The 8,651-nt window shown below is 46.5% G+C and overlaps 1 long non-coding RNA gene across 1 annotated transcript; it reads left to right on the plus strand.

The window, feature by feature from the left end:
* Positions 1-2,518: 2,518 nt before the first annotated feature.
* On the plus strand, positions 2,519-4,457 carry LOC149332858 (uncharacterized). Its single transcript, XR_016284908.1, has 3 exons — positions 2,519-2,788; positions 3,790-3,883; positions 4,427-4,457. It is a non-coding gene; the product is annotated as an uncharacterized LOC149332858 (long non-coding RNA).
* The last annotated feature ends 4,194 nt before the right edge of the window (positions 4,458-8,651 follow it).

Genomic DNA, 8,651 nt, shown 5'->3' on the forward strand with positions numbered 1-8,651 from the left:
CCTCACATTTGTCGCAATCTGCGAAATGAATGACCATGTTATTTCGGCGTGACTTGTTTTCTGTGTCTTTCGCGTGTTCGCGTAGCCGATCATTGACGCACCGTCCGGTCTCCCCGATGTAAAATCGGCCGCATGACAGTGTTTAGATCTGTTTAGATCATGTGCGCATAAAACCCAAGCCAGCTTTGACGCGCAGGTTACTAGGCTTACCGCTGCAGGCTACCCGACGAAGGTCTTATCTGGCATAGCAGAGTCGATAGTAAAAGAATGCAGAATTCACAAGGAGAAGCGCAAACTGGACAACAAGAACATAACATGTATTCCGTATGTTCATCAAGTATCGCACAACCTGAAAAAGATTGTGAACAAAGCCGGCGTGAAGCTCCTTTTCTCTGCCAGGAACAAGTTGGGAGGCCTGTGCAAGAGAGTGAATCAGGAAAATGGAAAGAAGGCATGTCAGAAGAAACACAGAAACAAATTTGTCAACTGTTGCTGTGGTGTGATCTACAAGGTTCCACTGTCATGCGGCCGATTTTACATCGGGGAGACCGGACGGTGCATCAATGATCGGCTACGCGAACACGCGAAAGACATACACTCTAAGAACTGCTACTCCTGCATTAAGAGTAAAAGAGCCTCGCTACTCCTGCAGGTCTCAATCTACTCTCTCTACAAACGAGAAAGAGTGAAAGGTCCTGTTCACTCCTCTTGACAAAAGAGTAAAATGGCATTTCCACTCCTGCATACCCCAAGGGAGTTCAGTGCTTGTTTTACTCCTCCGCCCTTACGGCCATACAATCGTAAGGGCGCGCTAGCTTCTCGGGGCCGGCCTGCCAGCCTGGATGCCGGCGTCAGAAAAATGCACTGGTATTGTTTGTTCACGACCAAAGCTCTGGGATAGAGTATCATTAGCCAATGTCGAGTTGTTGGTAAAAGCGATAACAGCCATACAAATTTCCTCCCATAGCCGCTTTGCTGCTGCTCTGGAGTTCGCCTGGCCTCTGCTATAGCTCCGCTCCTGAAGGGGTCGCGGAAACCGAGCATATATTTATTTCCCTATGACGCGGGGTTCAGAGTAAAACGGTGCCGAGGGTAGCACCTAAGTGCTGGCCAGTTTCGAAGCGCATTCAGCTACAGCATCTATGTGAAATCGGCTAGGTTTAGCGACGACAAGGGCAGCCAGCGAGCAGCGCACAGTTCGTCGCCCGGCGCGATCGCGGGCGCCGTCGTTGCCGAAAGCTCGGCTCGCTCAATGATTCGCTCCGTAGCTTGCGAATCGCGCACGCAAGGCTGGAAAATCGAGCAGCGACTGGCCTGCGATTGAGCGAGCCTTTATGCCCACGTTTGCAGCACAGGTGAACAAATTTAGCACACATGTATGCATGGAATATCGGCGGCGTTGCGGCGATTCTTAAGCTCGTCCTCGACGCCATCATCACCGTTCGGGTGGACCCGAACATATCTTTATTTCACTACGAGACATAGTTCACAATAAAACGTACTTACAATGCAAAGAGTAGCACCTCAGCGCTAGCCAGTTTCAAAGCGCTCTCAGCTCTGGCATCGAAGTGAAACCTCCTAGGCTTAGCTACGAATACGGCAGCCAGGGAGTAGGCCGAAGCTCGTCGCGCGGCGCGCTCGCGAGCAGCGTCATAGCTGAAAGCTCGGCTCGCTCAAAGATTGGCTCAGAAACTTGCGAATTGTACTCGCAAGGCTGGCAAATCGAGCAGCTAGCGGCTGGCCTGCGACTGAGCGCACGTTCGCAGTACAGGTGAACAACAATTAGCGCACGAATGCTTGGGATACCGGCTGCGTTGCGGCCACGTTAAGGCGATTCTTAAGCTCGTCCTCGATTCCATCGTCACCGTACGGGACACACAGGCTAAGAATTTGAATTCGAGTACGTGCTAAAGTAAGCTGCTCGTATTTCTCGGAACAATCTGAACTCGAAAAGACAGTTGCTTCTGTCGGCTTCCATGCATGTGGGCTCTTGCTAGTGAAAGTACACTCGAACAGGATGCGGCGAGTGCGGGCCGCTGTTGCATATAAGCTAAAGTGTGAAGCAAGTATCGTCGTAGTTCCGTAACGCAGTTGATATCACAGTAATCCGCTTGTACGGGTCACATTTAAGCTCTGTTTCATGTAGATCTCCGTCGACCATGCCAGTGTCGCGTAGAGTAATGCATCGCAGCTGCTCTTTGTCCTACCGCTCGCGTCGAACATATCCTTGATATGGACCAGTTTGCGATACGTTGCGTTTCTTTGCCTTTTTTGTCGCATTTAAGGGATTTTCGCTGCCGTCAATCGAAATTGCATTCCGTCAACAGCGTCGTCTGCGCCGTCGTCTGCTAGGACACCCGGGGATGGGATCACAGGATCGCAGCTTCTACAAACGACATGTCAGCAAAAGTATCTAAAAGCGCTTTGGTATTCGCATTTAATAAAGAAATAAAATGAAAAAATATAATTTGTTTTTGATGCGAACACAATTCAAATATTAGTAATAAAAAAAGCGCATTTGTAGGTTTTTTCAACGAAGCAAAACTGCAGCCGTCGTCACGTTTTGTGTTATTTGGGTTTTCGTAGCATTGTTTGAGTGCTCGTGCGGTGGACGTGTATGAAGAACACAAGTGTGTTTTGGAAACCAACGACGAGAATTACGCCCTGTCAACACTGGTGATTTTGAACGGGTAAAGCCCTGAAGAAAGGTAGCGCTACGACTTCTTGTCATCTGGAGAGGCAACGAAGAATGTGCGGTTTTGCTAAGCCTTGATGAGCCGTCTGAACGGTGAGTCCCGTGTACGTTTCTTTACTTCTGATCTCTATTCGCACGCGTTATTAGTGTGCGCCTATATAGGGATGGCAGTGCAGGCAGTCTGCGTGCGGTTGCCTCAGCTATAATGCGTTAACGCCGATTCACACGACGGTCCGTTCGCCCGCGGCCCGCGCACTACGTATTCATGCGTCACCACATTGAGAGGCGCGCTGTCGGCCGCGGCAGCGGGCGAACGGAAAATCGTGTGAATCGGCCTTTACCAGAAAAGAACGGGCGTATAGGCCGCATGGCAACTGTTGCTCCATAGTCTCTATCTGCGTTTAGTACTCGGGTGCCGCGGTAAATAAAAATGCCACCAGTTATCACAACAGAGTTATGCGGTCGCTTGCTAGCGCTGCGAAAAACAACAGGTGCTACATAGGAGAGGATGATGAGCGTGCAGTGCCACGTTAGAGAGCGCTCTTGCTAGGCCAGCTGCGGACAGACAAGGGAACTGACAACGGTCGAGTTGCCTCGCGGCTGGTGCCCGTCGGATTGATTTGTGCTACTTAGAAGATGACGATGAGCGGCAGTGCCGCGCGACAGAGCACTCGCGCTAGGCCAGCTGCCAACAGACAGTGCTCAGTGTGTGTACTCGTGGGATTAGTGCTTACGCCTTAATATTTGTCATACAATTTTTTCGGGGACAATGATCGCGTGTAAAAGGCTGGGGCATATCCCTTGCCTAGTCATTTGTAAATTTTTATCTGTGCTTCCCCATGGAACAGAATTTGACACAGTATTATGTCAAAGTTAGATCGTTCTTGCGTCTGCCCTGAGGTGTAGGTGTCGATGCTTCCTCGCCTTCAGATTTTGAGAACTGTTTGGGATGCAACTGCGCACTTATTTAGGATTTCAAGCTTTTTGCTATATCCCTCGTTTGTGCGGCCCGCTTTCAAGTCGTTCGCTATATCGGTGATGGTTTGTTATTGATTTTCACTTTCTCTTATTTATTCTTGGTTGACTGCCACCAGCTGTGCTGCCGGCGATTCTCCGCGCTCGGAACTATTCCCAGGCACGAGACCCTACCCACAGACCTCCCTGCACCACACTCACCAGTTTTCTTCGGTATTTTTTTCCCTTGCTCTTACTTGCATTGCCACTAGGCAGTTTTTATTTCTGTGCAGATTTGTTAAATGCAATACCAATTTTCGTTTCATGCTGTGATGTGAGATATCGTGCTTCTTGCTAATGAATGCATGCCTTTTCCATCCTCTCATCATTTGTGCAAAGCAGACGGGTCTACTGGTCGCTACGTTCAATTTAAAAATACCTTCGGTGCTGCTGCAAAGCACCCTAGTAGTAATAAAATCCTGTGCATGCTATATTCGAATAGTTACGCTCTTTTCATCATGCATAAAAATAGTGGTATTCCAGCCTGCTCATCTTTCTATGCGGGTGTGACAGTCATGTAAATCTACTGAAAAAATGTATATCGGTGCATCACATACAATCTGTTCATTTCTTTTGTCATGGGCCCTCTCATTGCTTTTTGTGTTCCTATGTTACTACCTTATTCTAATTTATGAAGCAGTAGACAATTTATTCTCTTGTCATTCATGACATTGTTACGGCCACTGACAACAGTTGCTCTGACATATTTATTTGCAGTTGCCAGCTGCCAGTATCTACTGGGCCATTCGTGCTTCCAGCTTTTGGCTGTGCTATCTCTCCTTAGCTGTTTGTGGTAGGTATTGTTTTCCAGTGATGCATACCTTACCTGCCTATTTAGAAAAATTTCGTAGACATAGGCTCACAGCCGGGTTTAGAAATGCATGCAGAGCTCTACGTGCACTTAGCAGCAGTACCTCCCTGTATAATCACATGAATCTGATCCTGAATTACATGAATGTAATTACATGATCTGTATGAAATAGTCGCTCATGAAGCTTTTGACTGCTGCTGTTAACATAATGGAATTTACACTGCTTCAGGTGCAGAGACTATTTCACACATGTTGCCTCTTATGCATATGTGCCCTCTGAAAGGGCGAACATATTCCTTTATCCCTTTAAAAAATATTGTGTTCTATCATGATGCTTTACCGGTATTTCTGGTGTATAGACCAAAATGTCACTCAGTATTGTAACATGAAGCGGGAACTCAGTTTGTCCAATGTTTTAGAGGTAACATGAAGCGGGAACTGAGTTTGTCCAATGTTTTAGGGGTCCTAAAACATTGGACCAACACAGTTCCCACTCGAGTTATTGATCACTTCGCTCTCGCCCTACCATAAGCTTGCCGTCCAGGTTGGACAAATTGATAGAGCGACTGCTCCAGTGAAGTGGTGGTTCTGAGTTCGAACACCGGACCAGGACGAATCTTTCTTTAACTACGAAGTTTCTGTAAAAGCTGTATAGCTTTCCTTTGTAGCCATTTGGCTGTGCTCGAGTGGATGTCAATGAGTAATTACTCCTTATTACAGATCTTTTGTCAACGCCAAACTGATTCAGTAGCAACAAATAGTAGAAGGGTAAAAGCATGCTGCTCCCAAAAATTCGTTAAGCATGTTATAAAATGTATGCTGTATTGTTTTAACTGCAGCTGCAAAGAAATAATGGTGATGTTAGATGCCCAGCCCCTATTAGGTAAACATAGCTCGCAATTAACACAGTGGATGGAAAAGAAATATGGACTTCAACCCTCACGACGACCCTCACCCCAGTGGATGGATGATAATGGCTTTACCCTTTGTACCGGGTGGTAGCTTTCGCCACCTAGCCTATACTTCCCCCATTGTTAATTTAATTTTCTTTTCCCTTTCGCTCTTACAATATCTAATCTGTCTATCCTTTTACCCTCGAAATTCACGCCTCCCTTGATTTCCGCCACCAATCCTCCAACCTCCCCTTCGTCAATGTCACGCTTTTCCCATCCACTCGCCCGTCCTCCCCAGTAAATCCCAGCGCTATCTCTATGGTCGTTGCTGTCCCCTCTGGGAGGGCTGGGCGGAGTTCTGCGCACCTCAGAACCAAGTGTTCTATGGTCTCCGTTTCCGTTTTACATGCAGAGCACAAAATATCCACTTCTTCAAATTTGCACCTATATGTTTTTGTTCTCAGAGTCCCTGTCCTAGCCTCAAAAAGCAGTGAACTGCCCCGCGAATTATCGAATAATCGCTCTTTTTTGATGTCCTGTTTTCGTGTCCTATATATGCCTAGTGCCGATTTTTCCTGCATTCTGTCTTTCCACATCTTTCTTTCCGACTCCTTTACCTCCACTTTCACGTTAGTCTTTTGTTGCGTCCCATCCCTCACCCGTAAATACTTCGTTCTTAGCTTTCGGGTTCTATTAGTCCATTTTGTGTTAATACTTTTCATGTACAGATACTTGTACACCTTTTTTGCCCACCTTGTTTCCTCCATTTGAGTTAGTCTCTGATCATATTTCAGTTTGCTGATGGCCTCCCGAACCTCGAACGACGCCCAACCCATATCTCCCTGGACTCCCTCATTCGGAGTGTTCCCATGGGCTCCCAAGGCTAGCCTTCCTACACTTCTTTGTCTGACCTCTAGCCCTGACTGTACTTCTGATTTCATGCACAGGACTGCATTTCCAAATGTGAGGCCCGGTACCATGATTCCCTTCCATACCCCTCTAACCACCTCATACCTATTATAGTTCCATAGTGCTCTATGCTTCATAATGTCTGAATTCCTTTTTCCTTTATCCTTCAGAATCCTCTCATGCTCTTCCAGATATTTTTTTCCTTCACTTAGCCATACACCTAGATACTTATACGTACTCACATGGTCTATCATAGTGTCTTGTATTTCTAGTGGGTCTCCCTTCTCATCATTATAGACCATTATCCCTGACTTCTCTCTACTGAACTGGAGTCCTAGCTTGTTGCCCTCCTCACCACAGATTTTAACTAGTTCCTGCAGCTTATCTCGCTTGTCTGCTAGTAGAACAATGTCATCCGCATACATTAGTCCAGCCAACACTTGGTTTACCCTCTGACCATCCTGCATATAACTCACGTCAACTCCTCTTCCAACCTCTTTTCCATTTGGCTCACATATACCATGAAAAGTAGAGGTGACAGTGGGCAGCCCTGCCTTAACCCTCTCTTAATTTTAGCTGGTTTTGTGGTTTCTCCCTCCCAGGTTACCACGACCTCATTGTCTGAATATATACGTTGTAGATATTCAACCAGATTTCTATCAGCGCCATATCCCTTCAATTGGTCCCAAAGTTTTTCCTGATTCACATTGTCATATGCCCCCTTAATGTCTAAAAATGCCATCCATAGAGGCCTCCGACTTGCCTCAGCTAACTCTATACACTGCGTTATGACAAATAGATTGTCCTCCAACCGTCTGTCCCTTCGGAAACCGTTCTGCAACTCTCCCAAGATCTCCTCACGCTCTGCCCATTCTTCCATTCTCATTTTCACCATCTGCATTGCTAGCCTGTAAATAACTGATGTGACCGTAATTGGTCGGTAGGATTTAATGTTGTCCCTGTTTCCCTTGCCTTTGTATATTAGTCTCATCCTGCTCACTTTCCAGTCTTTTGGAACGTCTCCTCCCTCTACCACTTTTTCAATGATCTGTCGTAATTTCAGTTTGCTTTTTTTGCCTAGTATGGTAATTAATCTCATAGGTATGCCGTCTGGTCCTGTCGCTGTTCCGATGGGAACCTTGCCTTCTATTCTGTCCCAGTCCCCTGCTGTTCTCTCCCTAGGCTCTTCCTCCTCTGCCCCATTGCTGTCCCTGCTCTCCCCTAGACCATCCGCCACAGGCTCTGCAAATGCTGCTTCAATTGTTTGTCTGATAAATTCCTGTGCTTCCTCTCCCTCTACCCTTTTTCCATCCTGTGTGGTCAGAGTGTGTTGATGCCCTCTGTTCTCTTCCCTTGTAACCTTATGTGCTCCCAAAACCTCTTTGCAGCATTCCTATCTTTCTTATTTACCTCCATCATCCACTGGACTCCTGCCTTTCCTATTTTCCTGATTTCCTATTTTCAGTAAAACAAAAAGTGCCAGTGTTGCCATACTTGAGAGCTTCGCTCTTTAAAATTGCAGTAGACTGCTACTCAAAGTTGACAAAAAAATGCATCTCGTTTTCTGCATGTGCATTCCACAGTGCTGGTGCCATTTTCACTGGCCATTGACATTCAGTCGCATGATGTGCACCCCGCTCCTCGAGTTGATTTTGTTTCTCTTGTGAACCTGCCGTCAAAATCAGTGCAGGATAATGCTTCCCCAGTTGATCTGCAGTTAACCTTGTCCTTTGCCAGCTGCTGTCACCCTTTCTCCACAGAGAAGGGCGGTGGGAGTCCAAGCCAGATGGAGTTGAAATAATTGACTAGTAGTGGACAGGGATCCTGCGGTTTGTTGAGTACACAGGCAAACTGGAGACTTATAGAATTTTTTTACCAGCCAAGGAAGACGCATACACAAGATTCGTTGTCTGTGTTTCACAACTGAAAGTTCTAAATGCGTGCAAAAGTGTATCGTGCATTCGCACGTATTTTGAAAACTCAATTTTTGCAGCATTAGGTTTTCGGAATTGGAGCTGTAGCATTGCCGCCACAGAATCCCGCTCGTTAACAAAGCGCACACTTATTTGCTAGGTATATATTCGGTATACCGCAACCAGTACACGTCACTGTTTGGAAGGTTCTGTCGTGAAATTTCTGATTGTGCAAGGTAGCTTTTCTTTTAAATTCAAGCGCTCTCTATTTGCTTTTTCCTGTGCATATTCATCGGTCGTTTCAATTCGGAAGCGTTGGTGCTGCAAGACGTGCATACGGAAGCTACGTTTGTGCACAAAGCTCCTGAATTTTTGAAAGCGCAGCTCTGACAGTTCTTGTTGTCATAAATAAGTAC

This window comes from Amblyomma mixtum, chromosome 8 (assembly GCF_055824585.1).
Source record: "Amblyomma mixtum isolate Tamu chromosome 8, ASM5582458v1, whole genome shotgun sequence".
Lineage (NCBI taxonomy): Eukaryota > Metazoa > Arthropoda > Arachnida > Ixodida > Ixodidae > Amblyomma > Amblyomma mixtum.